Below are 27,495 nucleotides of genomic sequence, written 5' to 3' on the forward strand. Positions count from 1 at the left end.
TGCTTTCCCCTGCCCTGAAACGCCAGGATACCAAGATGAGAGCAACCCTCACAGTTGAGAAGCGAGTGGCGATAGCCCTGTGGAAGCTTGCAACGCCAGACAGCTACCGGTCAGTCGGGAATCAATTTGGAGTGGGCAAATCTACGGTGGGGGCTGCTGTGATCCAATTTGCCAGGGCAATGAAAGACCTGGTGATAGCAAGGGTAGTGACTCTGGGAAACGTGCAGTCAATAGTGGATGGTTTTGCTGAAATGGGATTCCCAAACTGTGGCGGGGCCATAGACGGAACCCATATCCCTATCTTGTCACCGGAGCACCAAGCCACCGACTACGTAAACCGCAAGGGTTACTTTTCAATGCTGCTGCAAGCCCTGGTGGATCACAAGGGACGTTTCACCAACATCAACGTGGGATGGCCGGGAAAGGTACATGATGCTCGCATCTTCAGGAACTCTGCTCTGTTTCGAAAGCTGGAGGAAGGGACTTTCTTCCCAGACCAGAAAGTGACCATTGGGGATGTTGAAATGCCTATCGTGATCCTTGGGGACCCAGCCTACCCCTTAATGCCATGGCTCATGAAGCCGTACACAGGCAGCCTGGACAGGAGTCAGGACCTGTTCAACTACAGGCTGAGCAAGTGCCGAATGGTGGTGGAATGTGCATTTGGACGTTTAAAAGCGCACTGGCGCAGCTTACTGACTCGCTCAGACCTCAGCGAAAAGAATATCCCCATTGTTATTGCTGCTTGCTGTGCGCTCCACAATATCTGTGAGAGTAAGGGGGAGACATTTATGGCGGGGTGGGAGGTTGAGGCAACTCGCCTGGCCGCTGATTACGCGCAGCCAGACACCAGGGCGGTTAGAGGAGCACAGCAGGGCACGGTGCGCATCAGAGAAGCTTTGAAAACGAGTTTTGTGACTGGCCAGGCTACTGTGTGAAACTTCTGTTTGTTTCTCCTTGATGAACCCTCCAACCCCCCCCCCCCCGACCCGGTTCACTCTACTTCCCTGTAAACCAACCACCCCACCCACCCTCCCCTCCCGCTTGCAGAGGCAATAAAGTCATTGTTTTTTCACATTCATGCATTCTTTATTAGTTCCTTACAGAGGTAGGGGGATAATTGCCAAGGTAGCCTGGGATGGGTGGGGGAGGAGGGATGGAAAAGGACACACTGCATTTTAAAACTTTAACTCTTATTGAAGGCCAGCCTTCTGATGCTTGGGCGATCATTTGGGGTGGAGTGACTGGGTGGACGGAGGCCCCCCCACCGTGTTCTTGGGCGTCTTGGTGAGGAGGCTATGGAACTTGGGGAGGAGGGCTGTTGGTTACACAGGGGCTGTAGCGGCGGTCTCTGCTCCTGCTGCCTTTCCTGCAACTCAACCATACGCTCGAGCATATCAGTTTGATGCTCCAGCAGATGAAGCATTGCCTCTTGCCGTCTGTCTGCAAGCTGATGCCACCTATCGTCTTCAGCCCGCCACTTGCTCTGTTCTTCCCGCGATTCAGCCCGCCACCTCTCCTCTCGTTCATATTGGGCTTTTCTCATCTCCGACATTGACTGCCTCCACGCATTCTGCTGTGCTCTATCAGCCTGGGCGGACATCTGCAGCTCCATGAACATCTCGTCCCTCGTCTTACGTTTTCTCTCCCTAATGTTCACGAGCCTCTGCGAAGGAGAAACATTTGCAGCTGGTGGAGGAGAAGGGAGAGGTGGTTAAAAAAGACACATTTTAGGGAACAATGGGTACACTCTTTCATTACAAGGTCGCATATTTCGGCTTGCAGGCAACCATCGTAGGCCACAGTGTTTTGGCTTTTTTAACCTTCTTAACATGCGGGAAAGGTTGCAAACAGCAGCACATTTCCCATATCAAGGATGAATTGGGTTGTCCATTTAAAATGGGGTTTCAATGTAAAAGGAGGGGGCTGCGGTTTCCCGGTTAACATGCGGCACAAACACAAGTAAACCACCCCCCCCACACACACACACACGATTCTCTGGGATGATCACTTCACCCCTCCCCCCACCGCGTGGTTAACAGCGGGGAACATTTCTGGTCAGAAGAGCAGGAACGGGCGCCTCTGAATGTCCCCCTTAATAAAATCACCCCATTTCAACCAGGAGAGCTTTCTGGAGATGTCCCTGGAGGATTTCCGCTCCATCCCCATACACGTTAACAGACTTGCTTGCTTTTTTTTTTGTAATGTTTACAAATATTTACAAAGTTACACTCACCAGAGGTCTCCTGTGTGCCCCGAGGGTCTTGGGTGAGTTCGGGGGTTACTGGTTCCAGGTCCAGGGTCACAAACATATCCTGGCTGTTGGGGAAACCGGTTTCTCCGCTTCCTTGCTGCTGTGAGCTACCTACAGTACCTCCATCGTCATCTTCCTCGTTCCCCGAACCGTCTTCCCTGTGTGTTTCTCCAGTGAGAGAGTAATAGCACACGGTTGGGGTAGTGGTGGCTGCACCCCCTAGGATCGCATGCAGCTCCGCGTAGTAGCGGCAAGTTTGCGGCTCTGCCCCGGACCTTCCGTTTGCTTCTCTGGCTTTGTGGTAAGCTTGCCGTAGCTCCTTAATTTTCACGCGGCACTGCTGTGTGTCCCTGTTATGGCCTTGGTCCTTCATGGCCTTGGAGATCTTTTCTAATACTTTTCCATTTCTTTTACTGCTACGGAGTTCAGCTATCACTGCTTCATCTCCCCATATGGCGAGCAGATCTCGTACCTCCCGTTCGGTCCATGCTGGAGCTCTTTTGCGATCCTGGGAGGACTCCATCACGGTTACCTGTGCTGATGAGCTCTGCATGGTCACCTGTGCTCTCCACGCTGGGCAAACAGGAAATGAAATTCAAACCTTCGCGGGTCTTTTCCTGTCTACCTGGTAAGTGCATCTGAGTTGAGAGCGCTGTCCAGAGCGGTCACAATGAAGCACTGTGGGATAGCTCCCGGAGGCCAATAACATCGAATTCCGTCCACACTACCCCAATTCCGACCCGCAAAGGCCGGTTTTATCGCTAATCCCCTCGTCGGAGGTGGTGTAAAGAAACCGGTTTAAAGGGCCCTTTAAGTCGAAAGAAAGGGCCTCGTTGTGTGGACGTGTCCAGGCTTAATTCGGTTTAACGCTGCTAAAGTCGACCTAAACCCGTAGTGTAGACCAGGCCTGACACTGTGTTGCTCTTACTTTGTTGCAAAAAAGCTCTCTGCCTTTCACTGAGGTGGTTTTATTTTGTTGGCGTAGCAGGAGAGTTAAATAGGTGTGAGGAGCATTGCAGTGTGTACACCTCCATTGTTTGGTGATGAAAGCTGACTTTTGTCGACAAAGGTGTGTAATGTAGAAAAGACCACAGTCTAGTGCTCTAACCCCGTGGGCAGGGCAGAGCAGGGAGCAGTCTTTTGTCCAAAGCCTGTTGGCTAGGGCAGATAGCAAATATAGTCAGGTGCTCTGGCCCTCCGGGCAGGGCAGAGCAAGGAGCAGCTTTTAGCCCAAACCTCCTGGCTAAGGCAGACTGCTCACAATACAGTCTGGGACCCACAGCCCTCTGGCTGGGGCAAGCAACAGGTAAGGAACAGGCCTTCCTGTCTATGGTGAGTAGGCTGCCATCCCAGGGATGGAGTTGGTGGGAGGGTGACCCGGGCCCACCCTATTCCACCGGGTCCCAGCCTAGGGCCCTGACAGTGGTATGTGGTCCCGCCACTGGGTCAGCAGGGATCCACCCGAAACACGGTGACTCATCTCTCAGCAATATAAACGGACTAATGTCTGGTTCCCCTGAGCTACTTCCCACCATCCCTCCTTGGCATGGCTCTGTAGTTTGTGGGTCCTCAGTCTCGTCAGGGTAAACAGCAGATGGCAGTCCGAGCAACTCCTCACTGCAGTCAGTCTCCTCCGGGGGCAAGATGCTGCACAGCTTGGTCCCTGGTCCAGAGTTCCTCAGTGAGGCAGAGATGTCTGACTCTAGCTCAATTGATCTGGAGGCCTGCCTCCTGTCCCACCCCTCCACTTCTGGTGTGGGGGGTGAGCAGGCTTGGCTCCACCCACCTAGGGCCATGGGGTGGTTCCTCCCCATCAGGCTTGGACTGAGGCTGCTCTGCCTCACTATAGCTACCCATTAGACCACCTGGCCCTCAGAGGACTTTATTACACCTCCCCTCCCCTGCAGCCTTCTGCTCCTCCCTGGCCTGGACTATCCTGTCCTGTAAACACAAATAGCCTTTAAGAATGAATGAGACAGCATAATTAGTGTTCCAGAGGCTAATATTTTTGAAATGAGACTTGAATTGATGCAAGTTTGATCCTGGATACTAGACTCAGGTAGGTTTGTCCAGTAAGTCCACGCACTGTCTCTCTCTCTTTCTCCTTTCCATTTGTATGCTACAAAGTGGTAAAAAAGCTAGACATTTTGTGACTTTGGTGAACGTCTCTATTTTTATGATGCACAATTCATTAATTCCTTCATTTGAGTTACTTCAAATAACAGGGCTGGAAAAATTCTCCCTCATCTCTAGATCTCACCTACCAATTTCAAGGCCAATGGAACTTTATTGTGGATTTTAGGGAGATGTTGGGAAGTAGAGGAAGGAAAGGGTGCAGAATAATTGAGTTTATAATGGAATCTGAATTGCAACCATATGGTATAAAGCTACTATCACCAAGCCATAATTCTGTATACCTCAATACAACTTCTTAAAAAAGATCTCCACTTTCCATTAATTTATTATTTAAGCAACTTCTGTGTATAACCTTTCTGCCAGGCAGAGCCAGCAGCAACCAGGGCCGGGTTCAATATCTAGTGGTTCCTTTCTATAAATACAACACAGAACTGGCTCGAGCCTCCACTCAGTAACCTGGAAAATTAGACACCACCCCGGGTGCCTCTGAGAGGCAATACTTCCCCACTTGCAAGCACAGTCTGAGTAAAAGGAGGGAAGTAACTCAGTGTTAATTTGGGAAAACTCCGCAAACAGGATTCATAAACATAAACCAGGAGCAAAAGACCCACTCCCAGGTAAGTTGGGCAGTGTCCTTTTCCCCTCAGGTTCTTAAGTGCATCAATCCAAAAGTCCCTTTAACATACCTGTTCCTTCTCTGTACCCCACTCAATCACTGTACTTGGTCAGTGCAGACCCAGAGTTTAGAGGTGCATCTGCAGAGTTTACCTCCCACCCCTGGTGGACGCAAGGAGGCACCTTACTTGCCCCGCGGCCCCTCGCCGACCGCTCACTCTGCCAGCTGCTTATTTGCTGTGCCACCTGGTTGCACTGCCAGCTGCTCATCGTGCTCGCCACCTCACCAGCTGCTTGTTTGCCAGCTGACTGTCAATCACCTTCTGCTGCCACCTGCCTCTCTGCTGTAACCTCTGCACATCAGTCTTTGTGATTTTCAGGTCTTTGCAGACTGGACAGAAATACTGCCCCATCTCAAGTGATTTCACTGTCAGTGATTGTCTGCTCTGGGCAGGACACAGTCTCCCACACAACTGATTTTTAGCTCTGATGGGGCATTTAAAATAAAGAGGTTCCTAATGAAGCCCATTTAGCTGTTTTTAAACAGTGGGGAGGAATAGGTTAAACCAATCCAGGGAGGACTCTTGGTGAGGGTGTACGGCCTCCTAGCTGGGACACCTGAACCCATCCCTCTTACTGTCACAGGGCTCTGGCATTTGAGCCCCTGGCTTAACGAGGTCCTTTCAGCTGAAGGTGACTCCCCTCATTTGGAACAGGTTAAACACGGTCTAATTACAACATTTTGGTAACAGCATTTCACTACCTCTGCATTCAGTACTAAAGTGATTTGTACCCAACACCAGCCAAAATTAATTACTTTGATGCCACTCTATGTGCTGAATATCTAAGCAGAGCAGGAGCAAACTGCATTTACATAAACACACCCAAAGTATCTCCCCCTCCTAGCTAGCTGTCAGGGAAGCATTCATTCAGACCCTATTTACATCCTCCTGCCAACTGAGAATTTGTCGTCCCAGCAAATTATGATCCATATTATACCAACTAAATGAGTTCTCCTCAAAGAGTCTGAGGAAACCCACTATGGCTGCTACAAGCCTGTGACCTAAATATATCACTTCCTCACTAGCCACTCTAGGTGCATAATCGGCTAACCTGTTTACTGGCCTTATAACCCTGTCACACCTATTGAGAGTGGGCCTGGCAGGGGCAGTGGGGACTTCTTCTGGGGCTAAGGGTGGTGAAGGTTCCCTTGAGAGTACCCCCCTTTACTGGCACAGGCCCCTGCATCTCTTGCTCTGGTACTGGGATGTCCAGGGCGCCAGGGACACTTTCCACTTGTATGTCCCCTCTGTCCAACAACCTAGATGTGTCATCAGAGGCCTGTTTTTCTTCCAGGAGGTTTGGGAATGTTGGTGGGACAAGCTCATTATCCCAGGCTGGTCTCATTGTTGACTGGGGTTTGCCAGCAACAGGCCTAAATGCTTCAGCGATTGGGTTTAGAGCTGAAGACGTGGAGCTCTCTTCGGGCTCAGCTGATGGAGTCTGGAATCTGGCGTCCATTCTAGGATACTCCATGGTAGTGTCCTCCTCTTCAGACTCGCCCTCAGATGTGCTAAATAAGGGTGGAATAGCCCCACTGGGCCCACTGCGCATGCTGGGTGGTGGATTTGATCCAGCACAGCCAAAATTGATTACTTTGACATCACTCTATGTGCTGAATATCTAAGCAGAGCAAAAGCAAACTGCATTTACATAAACACACCCAAAGTCTCTCCCCCCCCCAGCTAGCTGTCAGGGAAGCATTCATTCAGACCCTACTTACATGAACCTAGAATATGTGCATGGTTTCAACACCTGAAATAAATGTCTTCACATCCAGGAACAAGAACCAATATAGCTCTGTGGACAGAGATGACCAACCTACTCACTCTTTGAACACATACCTCACTCTGTTAAATAGTCTGGGTCCTATGTATGAACTATATATCCTGACACTAGAAAGATTCTTTTGTACTTGAACAATGGACATCGTATGAATTTCTGGTGAAAGAGAATGCAAGTCAGTTTTCCATTTATCCTGAATGGAAAATATGAGTTATTCAGTTCACATTTTAAAGGTAATCTATTTTTGAAAGAGCTTTATTGTTAGCAATGCTATGGAAAGAATTTCACAGCATTATCTAAAGAGCTGATCAACTCAAGCAACCATAAAGCTTTTCCTTCAATGCGGTAGTAAATGAACTAATCTCTATCCTATTGCTTTCCTTTATCTTTCTTAATCTCCTCGTCTCAAAAATCTTCACCCCCCCCTTCTATTCTTCCCTGATTTTCCATCTCCCATCTTTCTCCTCTGGTTGTTCATCTACTTCTGTGCTTCCCTCTTTTTATAATACTTCAAAATCTCTTTTTCATCTGCTAAGTATTCTTATTTCCCTAAATTTCTAAGAAAGTGTGAAATTCTGAGGCTGAATTTATATGGCCAATGCTGTAACCTATAGTCATTCTGCTGTACTGATGCTCTTGGGACGATATTTTTGGATTTAGTTTCACTTGAAATTGGATTAATATTAGTAAATGCAACAGTAAGTCAGTCTCTCAGCAGAAAGCTATAAACAGTACCCCAGAGGATTCAGATTAGAAACACTACTTTCATTTGTTCAGCCAGAAACAACAAACTTCCCTCTAATAGCATGCTGAAATTTAATGCAGCTACATGGTATGTCATTTGTTTAAAAAAACTATATTCTTAGATTGCAAATACACGGTGCAATATGTTACATTAAAATGTCTTGGTTTCTCCACTCCCAGATCCCAGACACCAGGTTGTTTTCTCCCACAGCCAGTGACTCAGGATATGAGCCCACACTGCTCTGAGTCATCAGAGTCTTTGTTCTGGCCGGGTCTTAAATTTCTAATCAGATTGTATTTTTCTTTTTCTTGTGCTGCACCAAAGAGAATGAATGAGCATCCATCCAGCAGCAACATTGCTAGTCCTCTCATATGCAGCTGCACACCACAGCAATATCTTGCAGCTGGCAAGGCTGCATAAGACATTCCAGGAATCATACTAGTGATCCTTAATCTCTTTGGAAGCTCTGTTTGGTTGTGATGCAAGCTTCATTTTCATGGGCGGTTGGTATAATAGGCCAGGGGCTAAGCCTTCCCTGGCGCAGCTGCCGCTGACCTGCCGTGAGACACCTGGGCCACGGTGGCCCTGCCCCTTTCCCAAATCCCCCACCATCTGCTGTTGTCCGCTGTGGCTAGCTGTGTCCCTCCTCCTTGGGGGCAGGGGAGTGAGGAGGGAATGTGGTGAACCAGCGGTGGGCGGGAGGGTCTGGTGGGGGAGTGAGGACTGGCGGCTTGCTTGGCCATGTGCTGGAGCTGGCCAGGTGTGGGGGGAGGCTGGTTGGGTACACCTGACCAGTGGCTCGGCCCAGTCCAGTGTGGCTGTGACTGTAGCCGGTGGCTTGGCCTGGCGCTCGGGGCAGCCGGCAGCTCGGCCTGGCCTTATTGGAAATGTCTGGGAGGTGGCTCAGCTTGGTGTGGCCAGCAGCTTGGCCCAGCTCAGCCCATCCAGGGGGAAGCTTGGCCCATCCGGGGGGCGGCTTGGCCTGGCGTGGCTGGCTGGGGGGGGTGGCGGCTTAGCCCTGCATGGCTGGTACTCTGGAGGGGGGCGCCCTCAGGGCTCCTCCTGTTACAGGGAGGGTAGGATCGGGGCTCCAGCATGGAGGTGGCAGTGGCTCAGGCGGAATGGGCACAGCCAGTGGGCTAGCCTCCCCAAAGTGGAGATTCACCCGTTGCCCATGTTCATCTTCCCTTTGCATCTGAGGCCTAGGCTATACTTGAAAGTTTTTCTGCTATACCTACACTGGAAAAACCTCCCTGTGTAGATGCAGAGTGCATTTTCCAGGATAGTTTATTCTGGTTCCCCAAGGGAAAAACTCTATTGGCAAAAGCACTTTTATGCTGTTATAACTCTACATTAGGGCATTTGCCAGCATCAAAATGTTACAAACAAGCAAGCAATCACATCCCTAATAGATACTGGCAAAAGTTTCCAGGGTAGTCCTCACTTGAGCAAATCATTGCCATACTGATCTGCAGTTCCTATTAGAGCAGAGAGTTCTTCTGGCAACATCGTAACACAGCACCTCCCCAAAAATTATTAGCTAAGATGACAGAAGCACTCTTCAGTCAGCATAGTGGTGGCTACGTAGAGGAAGAGGGGAGTTGGGAGACAGCTATGACAGCTAAGAGGGTTGATTTTTTTCACACGTCTCATAGCTATGCCAGCAAAACTCTGTAGTGTAGACTAAACCTAAATCTTTTCCTGTTGCTGTCCAGGTGCCCAGTGTATGGCTTCATGAGCCAATGAAGCAGAGGATAGATGAGGTCTCTGAGAATCATCCCCACCTATATGACTGTGCAGGTCTGGGGAAAATTTCCCTGCTTGCATCTTCTCAAAGAGACCAGTATTCCTAAAGATGTAGTGTCGTGCACCTTCTCTTACCACCCTATGTTAACATCCCCAGTGATTCACAAGTGCCGGAGTAACCAGTGCTCTGAGGAGCCCCACCTGGGTCCTTCCTCATCAGGATTTGCGAAATCCAGGGAGATCATGGATAACTTGGACCAAACAACTGGAGCAGCCTGGCTGGGTCCCTGGTTGATAATCCTCCGACTCACCCTGATCTCAAAAAGGGGAAGCCCTGGGGTCAGGAACAAGGAGGACCCATGGAGAAGGGTCTATTCAGAGGTTGAGGGGAGGGTCTGATACCAACAACCAGTTGTAGGATGTTTGCTTTTTATGTATCCATTTGTGGAATGCAGTTATGGGCAAGTCTGGACTGCCAATGCTTGAGCATGATGGCCTGGAGCAATTAAACTAACCACCCTAGTCAAAGTAAATGGGATAGAAGTAACGGGTCTTGTGGACTTAAGGTGTAGCCAAACCCATGTAAGAGACTCCATGGTGCCAACTCCAGGACCACCCTGGGGCACCATCTACTTAAAGTGTGGGCATAGGGATGTAAAGCCATATCCTCACACCCAAATTCAGCTCACCGTGGGGCAACATACAAGACCCCTTATGGTCAGCCTGGCTGCATCTCTTGCCTCATCATTGTCTGAGACTAGGAATATTTTGGGGACCTCCTGAGAGAGTTCTTGTGATTCTCCTAGAACAGGAAGCCCCACCACCTGGGTTCTCTCAGCTGACTGCTTGGGAAGCCTTTCAGGTTTAGGAGACAGCACCAAGCTGGATGAATGGAGTTCTAAGCAGTGAGATGCATCTTTAGAACCCCAGTCCCATCCATTGTTGAGGATCACCCCCGTACCCTAATTGAAAATCCTGGCTAGGTTCTCCAATTGAAGAGCAAAAGAAAGATGAGACTTTGAGCTGGGCCTGTGCTCTGTTATTAATGGAGAGATAGTGGACAGCCATCAAGCTGAGGTACTCGCCTATTTTGAAATTCAGGGCAAGTGGTGGTACTATTTAGGGAGAGACTGCCAAACAGGGGAGGTTCAAACCCAACTCCTGGTTCTCTGACCTTACCATAGAGAAATATTATGTTTGGCCCATGCCATACCATTTTCTGGGCACTTGGGCAAGGAACAAAATCCTAGCTTGGATTCTGACCATTTTTTCTGGATGTGATACTGAAGGAGGTCTTGAACTTCTGTGAGTCTTGGCTGGAGCATCAAGTAACAGCACCCTGAAGAGAGTTGAAGGCACCACTGGTTCATCTCCCCTGGGGTGACATACCACTTGAGGGTTGGAATGGATGTGGTCAGGTCACTCAAGAAGAGTATGGCCAGGTATTGATATATCTTGGTAATCGTGGATTACACTACCAGATATCCCGAGGCTGTATCATTATGTTCCATGAAAGTCAAAGCTACCGCAACTGAGCTAATGAAGATCTTTGCCTTGGGATCCCACTGGAGAGTCTCATGGATCAGGAAACCATCTGCATGTTCCAGGTATGAAGAGAACTGTGTTGACTACTGAAGATTAAGTCCCTCTGAATCTCCATCTACCATCCCCAAGCTGAACAGGTTGGTAGGACATTTCGATTGGACACTAAAAGTCTTGTTAAAAACAATAGTTGTCCCACATACCTGTCACTGGGACCAACTACTTCCCATCTTCAGTGCAGGAGGTGCTGAAGTCATCTACAAGCTTCTCCCTATTTGAAGTGACAACCATGGGGGATTCTGGATTTAATATGAAAAATATGGGAGGAACTGACAGTGTGGTGCAATACATCCTCACTCTTCAGGAGAGAATAGAGGCTTTAGGCACCTTTGCCAGGTAGAATCTCCTAAATGCACAGAACACTCAAGAAATGATGTATAATAAAGGGGCCCACCTTAGAGTGTTTCAAGTCTGGAATTAAGTATTCTTGTTGCTTCCCAGCTCATAGTCAAAACTGTTGGGCCACTGGCAGAGTCCTTATGAGATTATCTGCCAGGTGGCGCCAGTGAATCATGAAATCAGGCAGCCAGACAAAAGGAAAGCCCAACAAGCTTACCATGTCAATTTTGTAAAGCTGTGGCAGGGCCTGGAGGGCCTATTTATTGCTCTCTGGCCTTTGGAATTGGAGTTAGGGCCACATATGTCCAACATCGGTCCCCGGGAGGGTCTGTATTGCGGACAACTTGAAGCCAGAGCAGAGTTTCCAAGTCCAATAGCTGATTGTTGTCTTCTAAACACTATTTTCTACCAGTCTGGGTAGCCATCTTACTTCCCACAACATCCAAACTGAGCCCAGACTCATGGCTACTCCCCTGAAGATGACAAAGGCTATGAAACAAGAATTACAATCTATGCTGGACATTGGGGTAATTGAGGAATCCTATAGTGACTGGTGAAGTCCAATTGTGTTGGTCCCTAAGCTGGATGAGACCACTTGATTTTGCATCCGCTTCAGAAAAGTCAATGCCTTATCAAAAATTTTTCTCTAGCACTCTGGCATGAGTGGAATTTGCCTGTACCCTTTGTTAAAATCTATTTGGCCATGCCCAGCTGATCCAGTAGCTCGTCATTGCGCAGCCTGGAATGCACATAAAATTTTAGGAGCATGTTGGGAGTAAAGCACAAGTCAATACATTTATAATTGAAATCAACGGGATTTAAGCATGGTCTTAAGTTAAGCAGTTTGCCGAATCAGGCCTATATTCCAAAGGGTGTAAAATCATAGAATCATAGAATATCAGGGTTGGAAGGGGCCTGAGGAGGTCATCTAGTCCAACCCCCTGCTCAAAGCAGGATCAACCCCCAACTAAATCATCCCAGCCAGTGCTTTGTCAAGCCTGACCTTAAAAACCTCTGAGAAAGGAGATTCCACCACCTCCCTAGGTAACCCATTCCAGTGCTTCACCACCCTCCTGGTGAAAAAGTTTTTCCTAATATCCAACCTAAACCTCCCTCACTGCAACTTGAGACCATTGCTCCTTGTTCTGTCATCTGGTACCACTGAGAAAAGTCTAGATACATCCTCTTTGGAACCACATTTTAGGTAGTTGAAAGCAGCTATCAAATCCCCCCTCATTCTTCTCTTCTGCAGACTAAACAAGCCCTGTTCCCTCAGCCTCTCCTTATCAGTCATGTATTCCAGCCCCCTAATCATTTTTGTTGCCCTCCGCTGGACTCTTTCCAATTTTTCCACATGCTTCTTGTAGTGTGGGGCCCAAAACTGGACACAGTACTCCAGATGAGGCCTCACCAATGTTGAATAGAGGCTGGCAATGCCCCTACTTATACAGCCCAAAATGCCGTTCGCCTTCTTGGTAACAAGGGCACACTGTCGACTCATATCCAGCTTCTCGTCCACTGTAACCCCTATGTCCTTTTTTGCAGAACTGCTGCCTAGCCATTCAGTCCCTAGTCTGTAGCAGTGCATGGGATTCTTCCGTCCTAAGTGCAGGACTCTGCACTTGTCCTTGTTGAACCTCATCAGGTTTCTTTTGGCCCAATCCTCTAATTTGTCTAGGTCCCTCTGTATCCTATCCTTACCCTCCAGCGTATCTACCACTCCTCCCAGTTTAGGGTCATCTGCAAACTTGCTGAGAGTTCAATCCACGCCATCCTCCAGATCATTAATGAAGATATTGAACAAAACCGGCCCCAGGACCGACCCTTAGGGCACTCTGCTTGATACCAGCTGCCAACTAGACATGGAGCCACTGATCACTACCCGTTGAGCCCGATGATCTAGCCAGCTTTCTATCCACCTTATAGTCCATTCATCCAGCCCATACTTCTTTAACTTGCTGGCAAGAATACTGTGGGAGACCGTATCAAAAGCTCAGCTAAAGTCAAGGAATAACACATCTACTGCTTTCCCCTCATCCACAGACCCAGTTATCTCCTTATAGAAGGCAATTAGGTTAGTCAGGCATGACTTGCCCTTGGTGAATCCATGCTGACTGTTTCTGATCACTTTCCTCTCCTCTAAATGCTTCAGAATTGATTCCTTGAGGACCTGCTCCATGATTTTTCCGGGGACTGAGATGAGGCTGACTGGCCTGTAGTTCCCTGGATCCTCCTTCTTCCCTTTCTTAAACATGGGCACTATATTAGCCGTTTTCCAGTCATCCAGTACCTCTCCCGATCGCCATGATTTTTCAAAGATAATTGCCAATGGCTCTGCAATCACATCCGCCAGCTCCTTTAGCACCATCGGATGCAGCGCATCTGGCCCCATGGATTTGTGCTCATCCAGCTTTTCTAAATAGTCCCGAACCACTTCTTCCTCTACAGAGGACTGGTCACCTCCTCCCCATGCTGTGCTGCCCAGTGCAGTAGTCTGGGAGCTGACCTTGTTCGTGAAGACAGAGGCAAAAAAAAGCATTGAGCACATTAGCTTTTCCACATCCTCTGTCACTAGGTTGCCTCCCTCATTCAGTAAGGGGCCCACACTTTCCTTGACTTTCTTCTTGTTGCTAACATACCTGAAGAAACCCTTTTTGTTACTCTTAATATCTCTTGCTAGCTACAACTCCAATTGTGATTTGGCCTTCCTGATTTCACTCCTGCATGCCTGAGCAATATTTTTACACTCCTCCCTGGTCATTTGTCCAATCACTTTCAAAATAATTGAAATAAATCACTTTTCGGATCTAGACTTCTCTGTTGGTATTTTAAATTCAACATGTCTGACTTTAGGGCAGCAAGAGACCTAATCTGCATCATTTCAGGTAGTGCTATAATCCAGTGTGGGGAGCTTACACAGAAACACCAAGATTTAGACAAAGAGGCTTTACTCTGCACAGCAGAAGGATTTTAGACTTAACTCCTCTTTCAGGTATTGGCACATCCACTCTAGTTTATCCCTTTGAGGCTGTGCTCCACACAGGGAATAATACCAGGATTCTGGTGACTGAGCAAATCCTTAACATGCTCACACAACTCTGAAAGTTAACCGCGTCAAACAGTAGGGGGACATGCAAACCTCCACCTGTACAGAGTGCCAAGCTCAAACCAGAGAATGGAGAGAGATTTTTAAGATGCTCTACAGAGATCAACTAATTAGCACAATCAAATCACACATACTAACCTGTGTTGTATAGACATGCCAAACACAAACAACTTACCACAATAATAAATATGGAGAAAATCTAGAGGGCCCAGTTGGGAATGAAGGCCACATTGTGCTAGGCACTGTACACACAACAAAAGGACACTCCCTACCCCAAAGAGGTTAGACATAGGTTATGTCTACATTGCAAATGAAGGCAAGATTGCAGTATGGTTAGGCATATCTGTGCTAGTGTTACCCTAGCTGGCACAAGTAACAGTGGTATTGGGGACATAGCAGCATGGCTTCGCTGCCCCAGTACAAGCCCACAGGTAACTCTGGGTACAGACTTGGGGTCTGTGTTGCTGCACCTTCATTGCCATAGTTACCCATGCTATGCCTACCTGTACTTCAATCACACTATCATTTGTGGTGTAGATGTACCCATAGAAACAGCTCCATATTCAGCATCTTCACTGGACACAGACATAAAACCATGTATTAACTCAGCATTGTACCAGGGCCTGCCTTAGGGCCTATAGGAAGCCAAGCAAGGGCAGGACTCCAACCCGTTGCTGGGTGTGAGCATGGAATTGGATCATGTTTCCTCTCCTCTGCATCTCTAATGCCAGGGCAGTGGGTGGGGCTAGCAGGAAATCTGGTGGTGAATTTTGTTGGCAGGGCAGTCGTGCAGATTAAAACAAACAACCTGGCAGGACACACATCCTGACATCCTCTTCTGTTAATTAGCCATGGTTAGGCCAACAATTCAAAGGAGCAGGACAGACTCGTTTACTCTTTCAGGGAGGAGGCTAAAAAGATGCTTTGAAAATGCATTGTAGAGTGTAGTGTTCTGCCTGTTGCATGGTTGAATTGAATGATGCATACTCATAGCATTCCTTCATACGCCCCACATTTACAGCCCTAAAAAGAAGATCAGGAGTACTTGTGGCACCTTAGAGACTAACAAATTTATTAGAGCATAAGCTTTCGTGGACTACAGCCCACTTCTTCGGATGCATATAGAAGAAGGGGGCTGTAGTCCACGAAAGCTTATGCTCTAATAAATTTGTTAGTCTCTAAGGTGCCACAAGTACTCCTGTTCTTCTTTTTGCGGATACAGACTAACACGGCTGCTACTCTGAAACCTGTCATTTACAGCCCTGTCCATCGTGCTCCTTTGAAGACATCAGCAGCAGCACAACACAACTGATTCCTGCCATTCTCTCTATTTTCCTGTAATTTTTAAAAGAGTTATAAATATTCCCATTTTAGGCCAGGTGAATCAACTGTAGCTGATGCTCCTGGCTATTCAGATGTTTCCTTCTGACCAGTAGGATGTTCTCACTCTGGCACAATGCTTTTCTCTATATACTTCTCTCTGTCTCTACCTCTCCTCACTCTTTTTTTTTTTAACCCCCTCCCTTCTGTTTTTTTCAGTTTTCTCCCCACTCTACTCCCCCTGCTTCCCAGTCAATATCTCTTTTCCCCACTTCATGTGTGCCCTGTTGTTACTCTCAGTTCTCTTACTACAATGCACCTTCTTTTACTTTTCCCTGCCCTCCCCCTTTCCTCTGTGTTTCTGTTCCCATCACATTCTCTGTCCCTTTGATCCCTGTTGACTTTCCTAGTCAGTCACTTTTTCCTCTTGTTCTCCATAATCTTCCAGCAAACACTTTTACTGTCCCTTTCTGTGTCCCTCCTGCTCTCCATACTTCCTTGCCTTCCCCACCACAGAAGGTTCACCCATTTTTCCTATCTCAACTGCTCCTTTTGCTCTCTCCTACACTGTTTTTCCTTACTCTTTACATTTGTTCGGTTCTCCTTTCTTCACCATTCTCACCCCCGCGCTCCTCATTCTCAATCTTTTCCATTAACTATGCTGTGGCTATCCTTTGGTATTGTGATAGCAGTAAGAATGTTACATGAGGCATTTCCCTAGTTCCCTCTCCCAATTCTGATTGTTTTATACCCACTTACTACATGGCTTCTTAGACTGTAAGCTCTTCAGGGACTGTCTCTAACTTGTGTTTGTACAGCACTTAGCACAATGGGAACCCAATCTTGTGCAGGTCCTCTAAGGCTCTTTCTTAATATAAATAATGTACAGCGTTGTTACTTTGAGCAGCCACCAGCTAGCACCATAAATATGAAGCTAATGCAATGCAGGGATACAGAGCATCTTTTTGTTTTGTGCCTAGCACTGTACAATAGGGTCCTGGTCTATGACTAGGTCTCCTAGGGACTACACGAACTCAAATATAATTATTTACATGCTCTGCTTTACCCCTGTATTATGAGGGTAGGACTCCTTTGTCCCAAACTCTGCACATACTAGGAAGGGATCCTCAGAACAAGTAATTAAATGGGAAAAGAGCTGTATATAAAACTTTTGTAATGGAACATGTTGGTATATCTGGGCTGAGTTTCAAGTTACCCTGCGTCATGCTTTGGGTAAGTTTCAGGTGCTCGTGAGAGATTTATAGACTTGAAGTTTTCATGATTTTGATGAGTCTGGCAGAGCCCTTTGGAACGGAAAATACTCTGTTTTGCACAGCTGAATTTGTGGTCTTTTAAGACCACAACTGAAAGAAGTTAATGTTCAATAGATTATAGGTCTGTTTGTACCAGCTAAAAATATCACACCCTGTTAGACTCTATCTTGATTCCTGCAAGTGTCATGCACCTTCTCTTACCACCTTACGTTAACTTCCCCAGTGATTCACAAGTGCCTGAATAACCATTGAAAAGTGGTTATTGGAAAATTGGTTCACTCTGACTAAAGATCACCAAGCCCTTGCATCTCAAGGAACCAACCCAAAGAAATGGGTCTTAAAATATAAGCTCTTTGGGCCAGGAGCTGTCTCATGTGTCTTGTATAGTGCTCAGCACATTGGTGGCACTTCTATCATAAATAGTAAAGCTTGAGGACAATTAGCATTCAGTGTTATGTTTTTACAACCCCCCCCACAAAATTACTACCATCCATATTAATTGATGCCTAATAGCCTGAGACTTCATAACACCATGGTAAGCCTTGGACTCAAATTTTCAAAGTGAACTACATGCCTAAAATAAGCGCATGGATGACCAGCCTCGCCATTTAGGGATAATTTAATGATACCTGATGTGCAGCTTGTGGTATTTTGCTCACTCGGGCTAATAGAAAGTTTATTTTTTTAAAAGCATTCAAGATCATTCTGTATGATAAAAATATGACAGCGAGCTGAACCATAATACACTGACTCAGTAGCCTGGCAGGGTGCCAAGGGAGCTGTGATATTGTGGCAGGCTATATGCTGTTGTCTCAGAAGAGTGGAAAGTGGCTGGCAGAACTTCAGTGGCGCTGGAATGAAAACAGTAAAAGCTAGCTTAAAATTAGTTATGTAATTAATCTTTTTGTTGTTTGGGCATTCAGCGCATATGTTTAGCTCATCTACGCGAGAATGTATTTGTCATTCTTTTTTCAAAATGGCCAAACTGATAATTTAAAAGCAAATTGAAAATAAGCCCCAGGGTTGGAGCTTGCATACCAATTTGCTTCTAAGAGCAGATTTTTATAGTGGGAGTTACAAACTCCCTGAAGATAGAAGTTGCTGACTATACACTAACAGCACAAACAGGTAGTTGAATCAATTGCTATAACTAAGTGTTATTAGCTATGTTTTGGAATTAAAAATTGATTTTCTACTCATACTGGTGTAAATCAAGAGTAACTGTGCTGAAGTAAATGTTGCTGGAGAATGGAGAATCAGGTCCATCATTTTTGAAAGGAGCTTTTTATTGTGGGGAGGAGGGAAGGGCTTAAAAGCCTGCTGATTTTCTAAAGCTATTTATGCATGATTCCCCTAGAAGAGAAATTTAAATGGTTCAGATTTGCAAGCACAATTGCACACACAGCAATGAGAGAAGGTAGGCATTAACAGACTAATAAAACAGAATGCTGGGCAAATCTGAAGATTTGATAGCTGAATATTTGTGTAACTAATCTTCTCCTTCTGTTTAGTTTTCTGGTGGGAAATTGACCCAGATCCTCAAAGGTACTTAGGAACCTAACTTCCATGGAAATAAATGGAACTTCAGGGCCTAAATACCTTTGAGGATGTGGGCCATTGTTTTTAGTCTCATGATCCAGTTCTTATAAATAATCACCAACACCAAATAATGTTACATGGATATACAAAACCCACCAGCAAATCTAGTACAATGGGAACTAACAAAAGATAACCTACAGTGTGTGGAAAAAGAATGTAGAGCGGATTTCTTAGCTGATTCATAGTTTTAGTCTCTTGTTTTGGTCCCAAGTTGTCCTCCAGATCTAAACATCATCAACTTCTTACATACCCATTTATTTACATAAACAGTGCAAAGGGATTCAGAGATTGGTGGCCTCATCTATTCCTATGAATTTGCAAGAGAAAGATTTTTAAGACCAGAAGGGACCATTAAATTATCTAGTCTGACCTTCTGTCTATGATAGGCCATTAAATTTCAGCCAGTTACCTTTGTAATGAGTCCAATTTGTCTGACAAAAGTAGATCTTCCAGAAAGGCATCCAGTCTTGATTTGGAGACAAGAAGATACGAAAAAAAAAAAAAATCCACTTATTCCCATGGTAGTTTGTTCCAGTGGTTAATCATTTTCACAGATAAAAATGTGTGCCTTATTTCTAGTTTGAATTTGTCTGGCTTCACCTTCCAGGCATTGGTTTTTGTTAGGCCTGTTACCTCTAGCTAAGATCCTGTTTGTATCCAGTATTTTCTGCCAGTAAAGTACTTATAGTGCATATTTCTTTTACATAGTAAAGGCAAAGCAGTGGGAAAAGAAACAGTTCTGGACCTAGGTTGTTTCTGAGTTGCTTCACAAGCTATAACAGGAATAGCTCAATAGTAGTCTTGAAGGGTCTGTAAATAAGAGTTTCTCCTCTTACAAAGAGCTGCTTATTTTTTAAGAGGGGACTATCCTCAGGCAAGTCTTATCTCTTTAGTTAAAGTGATTGCTGGGTTCAATTTATGACAGCAGATAACTAAGTGCTTACTTTGTGCCAATGCTTGTCAGGGCTGACCCCCAAAACCTCTAGGCTTGGCAGTTCATAGCCCCGGCACCTCTGGGCTTGGCATGTCAGTTATGAAATTTAAAAAATTGCTTAAACTCCAGCACCTCTTTCATTACAAATTAAGCACTGCAGATAACCTCTCTGATCAACCGTTCATGGTCAGACAAGACAGTTCTTCATGATTACTCTCAGCAATCAGTAATGTATATTGGTCACCAGCATCCACTGCTCAAAAACAGATTCAGTTATGGGTTTTATACAAGGGACACTGTCAACTTGAAATCTTGTCAGTTTAGAAAAGAAAAGTAGTTTCAGATAGTGCACCTGGCCCTCTATCTTCCTCCCAGTTTTTTGTTTTACAATCACATTTGTCTGTTTAAAAAAAAAAATTGTTCACTCCACCGCTGGTTTGAAACATCACTTCCGCATGAAATACTCCTCTGATCTAAGGCCACATTATTTTCTTTGATGAAGTCAGTGGAGTCACACTGATTTACAATGGCTGAGGATCTGACCGTATTCTTTTTTATGTTGTGGTAAAGCTCCAATCAGCATCAGGACATTAGGTGTTGTACATAGAAAGATACAGTCCCTGCCCCAAGAAGCTTGAGCAGATGGTGTAGTTTCTTTTGATACTCCTCAGTGGGATTGGAGGATAGTGGCCTGTAGAATGTGATGTTGGAGAGTTGCCTGGCAGCCTCCTGTTCATAATCTGACCTGTTCATCATGACCATCTACTCAAGAAACTCCCTGCTATAGAACAGGAACAAATCTGCACAGACACACCCTAGAGCCTCGACCAGGAGTATTCTATCTGCTACCCGAGATCCATAAAACTGGAAATCCTGGACGCCCCATCATCTCAGGCATCGGCACTCTGACATCAGGATTATCTGGCTATTTGGACTCTCTCCTCAGACCCTACGCTATCAGCACTCTGAGCTGTCTTTGAGACACCACCAACATCCTGAGGAAACTACAATGGATTGAGTATCAGAGGGGTAGCCGTGTTAGTCTGAATCTGTAAAAAGCAACAGAGGGTCCTGTGGCACCTTTGAGACTAACAGAAGTATTGGGAGCATAAGCTTTCGTTGGTAAGAACCTCACTTCTTCAGATGCAAGTAATGGAAATCTCTAGAGGCAGGTATATATCAGTGTGGAGATAACAAGGTTAGTTCAATCAGGGAGGGTGAGGTGCTCTGCTAGCAGTTGAGGTGTGAACACCAAGGGAGGAGAAACTGTTTCTGTAGTTGGATAGCCATTCACAGTCTTTGTTTAATCCTGATCTGATGGTGTCAAATTTGCAAATGAACTGGAGCTCAGCAGTTTCTCTTTGGAGTCTGGTCCTGAAGTTTTTTTGCTGTAAGATGGCAACCTTTACATCTGCTATTGTGTGGCCAGGGAGGTTGAAGTGTTCTCCTACAGGTTTTTGTATATTGCCATTCCTGATATCTGACTTGTGTCCATTTATCCTCTTGCGTAGTGACTGTCCAGTTTGGCCAATGTACATAGCAGAGGGGCATTGCTGGCATATGATGGCATATATAACATTAGTGGACGTGCAGGTGAATGAGCCGGTGATGTTGTAGCTGATCTGGTTAGGTCCAGTGATGGTGTTGCTGGTGTAGATATGTGGGCAGAGTTGGCATCGAGGTTTGTTGCATGGGTTGGTTCCTGAGTTAGAGTTGTTATGGTGCGGTGCGTGGTTGCTGGTGAGGATATGCTTAAGGTTGGCAGGTTGTCTGTGGGCAAGGACTGGCCTGCCTCCCAAGGTCTGTGAAAGTGAGGGATCATTGTCCAGGATGGGTTGTAGATCACTGATGATGCGTTGGAGAGGTTTAAGCTGAGGACTGTAGGTGATGACCAGTGGAGTTCTGTTGGTTTCTCTTCTGGGCCTGTCTTGTAGCAGGAGGCTTCTGGGTACACGTCTGGCTCTGTTGATTTGTTTCTTTATTTCCTTGTGTGGGTATCATAGTTTTGAGAATGCTTGGTGAAGATCTTGTAGGTGTTGGTCTCTGTCTGAGGGGTTGGAGCAGATGCGATTGTACCTCAGTGCTTGGCTGTAGACGATGGATCGTGTGGTGTGACAGGGGTGGAAGCTGGAGGCATGAAGGTAGGCGTAGCGGTCGGTGGGTTGACACCTCAACTGCTAGCAGAGCACCTCACCCTCCCTGATTGAACTAACCTTGTTATCTCCACACTGATATATACCTGCCTCTAGAGATTTCCATTACTTGCATCTGAAGAAGTGAGGTTCTTACCAACGAAAGCTTATGCTCCCAATACTTCTGTTAGTCTCAAAGGTGCCACAGGACCCTCTGTTGCTTTTTACAATGGATTGGTGATCTTCCTGAAAACACTATCCTGGCCACCATGGATGTAGAAGCTCTTTACACCAATATTCCACATGAGGATGGACTACAAGCTGTCAGGAACAGTATCCCTGATGAGGCCATGGCACACCTGGTGACTGAGCTTTGTGACTTTGTCCTCACCCACAACCATTTCAGATTTGGGGATAACTTATATCTTCAAGTCAGCCGTACTGCTATGGGTACCCAGATGGCCCCACAGTATGCCAACATTTTTATGGCTGACTTAGAACAATGCTTCCTCAGCTCTCGTCCCCTAGCGCCCCTCCTCTACTTGTGCTACATTGATGACATCTTCATCATATGGACGCACGGGAAAGAAGCCTTGAAGAATTCCACCTGGATTTCAATAATTTCCACCCCACCATCAACCTTAACCTGGACCAATCCACATAAGAGATCCACTTCCTGGACACTACAGTGCAAATAAGTGATGGTCACATAAACACCACCCTATACTGCAAACCTACTGACCGCTATACTTACCTACATGCCTCCAGCTTTCGTCCAGGACACATCACACAATCCATTGCCTACAGCCAAGCCCTAAGATACAACTAAATTTGCTCCAATCCCTCAGACAGAGACAAACACCTACAAGATCTTTATCAAGCACTCCTAAAACTACAATACCCACCTGGGGAAGTGAGGAAACGGATTGTCTGAGTGAGACCAGAAGTCACCTACTACAGGACAGTCCCAACAAGGAAAACAGAACACCACTGGCCATCATGTACAGCCCCTTGCTAAAACCTCTCTAGCACATCAATGATCTACAACCTATCCTGGAAAACAATCTCTCACAGATCTTGGGAGGCAGGCCAGTCCTCGCTTACAGATGGCCCCCCAACCTGAAGCAGATACTCACCAGCAACTACACACCACCCCACAGAAACACTAATCCAGGAACCAATCCCTGTAACAAACCCCGGTGCCTACTCTGTCCCCAGATCTACTCTAGCGACACCATCAGAGGACCCAGCCACATGAGCCACACCATCAGGGGCTCATTCACCTGCACATCTACGAATGTGATATATGCCATCATGTGCCAGCAATGCCCCTCTGCCATGTACATTGGCCAAACCGGACAGTCTCTACGTAAAAGAATAAATCAGACATCAGGAAAGGTAACATACAAAAGCCAGTAGGAGAACACTTCAATCTGCCTGGACATTCAATAAAAGATTTAAAAGTAGCCATCCTTCAACAAAGAAACCCTTCAAAAACAGACTTCAAAGAGAAACTGCAGAACTACAATTCATTTGCAAATTTAACATCATTAATTTGGGCTTGAAAGGGACTGGGAGTGGCTGGCTCACTACAAAAACAATTTTCCCTCTCTTGGTATTGACATCTCCTCATCAATTATTGGGAGTGGACCATATCCACCCTACCTGAATTGGTCTTGTTAACACTGGTTCTCCACCTGTAGGTAACTCCCTTCTCTTCATGTATCAGTATATTTATGCATGCATCTGTAATTTTCACTCCATGCATCTGAAGAAGTGGGGGGTTTTACCCATGAAAGCTTACGCCCAAATAAATCTGTTAGTCTTTAAGGTGCCACCAGACTCCTTGTTGTTTTTGTGGATACAGACCAACACGGCTACCCCTCTGATAGAAATGTTCAATTGCTCTTTGAATCTTGATAAATTTTTGGACTCAATCAGGGCCGGCTCCAGGGTTTTGGCCGCCCCAAGCAGCCAAAACAAAACAAAAACAAAAAAAAAGCCGCAATCACCATCTGCGGCGGCAATTCGGCGGGAGGTCCTTCGCTCCCAGACGGAGTGAGGGACCGTCCGCCGAATTGCCGCCGAATACCTGGATGTGCCGCCCCTCTCTGGAGCGGCCGCCCCAAGCACCTGCTTGAGAAGCTGGTGCCTGCAGCTAGCCCTGGCCTCAATGACCTCTTGTGGCAGCGAGTTCCCCAGTCTAATTACACATTGTTTGAAAGTATTTCCTTTCAACACTTTTGAATCTGCCATCTTTTAACTTCATTGAATATACCCTTTTGTATTATGAGATAGGGAACTTCTGTGTTCCTTATATAGCTTCTCTAGACCATCCATTTATTTTATTTTTTATATATAAAAAAAATTATGATGTCGCCTCTTCTTCATCTACTGATGAAAACCACTATGTAGGAATTAGGTATTATTATTTTGAGGTAAACAATTCCAATCTTTTCAACTTCTCTTCAAATGCGTTTTTGTAGGCCCTTGATCATCATTGCCCTTCTCTGAACCACCTTTAATTCTGCAATATACTTTTTAAAATGGGGTCACCTGTACTGCACATGATATTCCAGATGAGGCTGCACTATTGATTTATAAAGGCATAACATTCTCTGCATTATTCTCCAGACCATTTCTTATGCAATTTAACATCATTTTCTGATTTTGATTGCAATGTTTTGAACTGTCTACAATAACATGGTTAATTTAGAACCCTATGAAGTGTATGATTGGTTTACAGTTTTCCCTCCAGTGTGCATTACTTTGCATTTATCAATATTGAACTTCATTTGGCATTTTTTTGCCTATTTACTTAGCTAGTTTAAGTCTTTTCTGAAGTTCCTCACAGTGCACCCTGATCCTGACTAACCAAAATAATTGTCATCTGCAAATTTTGGCATTTCACTCACATGCCTTTCCAGATACACCTCTACCTTTATATAACGCTACATGATATAACACGAATTCGGATATAACGTGGTAAAGCAGTACTCCGGTGGATCAAAGCATGTTCAATATAACGCGATTTCACCTATAATGTGGTAAGATTTTTTTGGCTCTCGAGGACAGCGTTATATTGAGGTAGAGTGTAATTAACATATTAAACATGAGATGTAGTACAGAATCTTGAGGCATCCTGCTGTTAATATTTTGCCATTATGAAAATGGACCACTTAATTCTTTGTTTTCTGTCTAGTCCGTTTTTGATTGGTGACACTACTTTCTCTCTTCACCTCCTGACTGCTTAGCTTCTTCAGTAGCCTCTTGTGTGGGAACTTGTCAAAGGCCTTTTTGAAGACCTAATAAGTTAGGCCAGCCAGTTTTCCTTTAGCCATTATTTTATTGAATTAAATACATGGTCAGCCATGTTTAAAGAATTCTAAGAGATCAGTGACACAGATTTCTTTTGCACAAACTGCAAAACTTTCATATTATGATCTTCTTGGTGTTTTGTTTAGTCTATTAATTATTCTTTCAACCAGTTTGCCAGGTATGTATGTAAGGCTAGGGTCCTTTTAAATATAGATACAGCACTTGCAACCCTCCCATCATCTGGAACAGTAGCTGTTTTTAATGAGAGATTGTATATTTTTGTTAGCAGCCAGCTTCTTCTTACTTAAGCTCCTTCAGAACTTTTGAATGTACCATCTGGGCCTGTTGACTTACGTTTTTTTAAATGATTAATTTGTTTCAGCACCTCTTCTGACACCTCAGTCTCAGAAAAATCACTGAATCACTACAAAGATATTTGGCACCTGGGTGATTCTTTTATAATTAAGATGCATTGGAGTAAATCAGTGGACCCAGGACTCACACTTAAACCCATGTAGTATATTGGGGCAGTGTTAGCTCAGCAGGCTGACATACAACATGAAGGAATACCATTTGCATCAGGGACGGCTGCTGGATTTTCTGATAATATCTGTGTCTCTGTTTATATAAGTGTTTCCCTTTGCTTTTGAACACATAAAATGAAGCATTTTTAAATAGAAGTAGTCAAACAGGTTTTTCAAGACAATTTTTGATTTGAGGGAGCCTCCGAAACTCAATTTAGCAAAATTGTCAACGGGAAAGAAATGATTCCACAAAAAGGGATGAACAGGACTAGATAAAATGGTGGTTAAAAAAACCCCAAACACAATGGATAGTCTATATTAGTGTACCCACCATTTCTAGCTCCAGAAGTCATGCAACAAGGAGAGATTTCCTGAAAGTCACAGGTGTAGACAAGGCCTTAAAGATCACCCACTCCTGAGACACTCATTTGGTCACCACAGTACTTCTCACTGTCAAATGGAGAAAAATCTTGAATGTGATTCTAAAAGCCCTTAAGACTGGAAATTGTGTTGAAATGGATTTTTTTTTTTAAGTTTGAGGTATGTGTTTAGTTTGAGCCTCTCTTATGGTGTTTTTAAAAAAGGTTTCCATGCAGCTTACAAGCTTTTCACATTGTGACTATTCCTTTTAATTTCCATTTAACTAGCTTCCTCATTTTTGAGTAGTTTCCCTTTTTAAAGTTAAACAATACTGTGGTGGGTCTCTTTGGTATTTCACCCCTCCCCCCCAACCCAGATGCTAAATTTAATTACATTATGGTCACTATTATGAAGTGCTTAGCTATATTCAACTCTTGGACCAGTTCCTGTGCTTCACTTAGAACTAAATCAAGAATTGCCTCATCCCTTGTGGGTTCTAGGACTAGCTACTCCAAGAAGCAGTCATTAATGGTGTCCAGAAATTTTCTCTGCATCCCATCTTGAGGTAACATGTTCCCAGGCAATATGGGGATATTTGAAATCCCCATTATTAAGTTCTGTTTCTGTAGCCTCTCTACTCTCACTGAGCATTTCACAGTCACCATCAACATTCTGGTCACATGGTCCATAGCATGTTCCTATTGCTATACTCTTACTGTTCAAGTATTTCTATCCATAGAGATTGTATGATACAGTTTGATTCATTTAAGATTTTTACCATATTTGACTATGCTTTCTTTCACTTGTAGCACCACTGCCACACCAGCACAACCCAGTGTTACTCCTATATATTTTGTACCATGGTATTCTCATGTCCCATTGATTATCATTGTTCCACCAAGTTTCTTTCATGTTTATTATATCAATAGCCTCATTTAGTACCGGGCATCCAAGTTCACCCATCTTAGTGTTTAAGCTAACATTTGTTTATAAATACTTTTGCATTTTGTCAATATGTGGTTGTGTGCCTTCATGTGATGTAATTAAATAGGACTCTTTCATTAGATTGTTTCTCTTCAGTTCCTACCTGTACTTTATCAACTTCTGTCCTCTTCACTTCACTAGGATATTGAGAATCCCCTTTAATAAATCTTCCCATAATGAATGTTTCTGTCTGAATGGTGTGCACCTCTGCACTGGTCAGCTTTCCTCCAACCCTTAGTTTAAAGGCTCCTCTATCACCTTTTACATGCCAGCAACCTGGTTTCATTTTGGTTTAGGTGGAGGCATCCTTCCTGCATGGGCTGCTCCTTTCCCAAAAGGTTCCCATTCCCCAGTTCCTAAAAAACCTCAACCCCTCCTACAAACACCATTGTGTCATAATGCATTGAACCCCAGCAGTTCTGCCAATCTAACTGGTCCTACTCATAGAAATGGAAGTCTTTCAGAGAACACTATCAAAATAGCATACACTTACACTGGCTTTGCTCAGCTTCTCATCATGAAGAGTGCACTATACTCACAAATATTACAGTATAATATACTGTAGGACACTATATCCCTATGATTCTCCTTAAACCTGTAAAGGATTGGGGCCTACCTTTATAGCACCCTCTTAGGGTTGCCAATTTTCTACTCACACAAAA

Source organism: Trachemys scripta, chromosome 5 (genome assembly GCF_013100865.1).
Source record: "Trachemys scripta elegans isolate TJP31775 chromosome 5, CAS_Tse_1.0, whole genome shotgun sequence".
Lineage (NCBI taxonomy): Eukaryota > Metazoa > Chordata > Testudines > Emydidae > Trachemys > Trachemys scripta.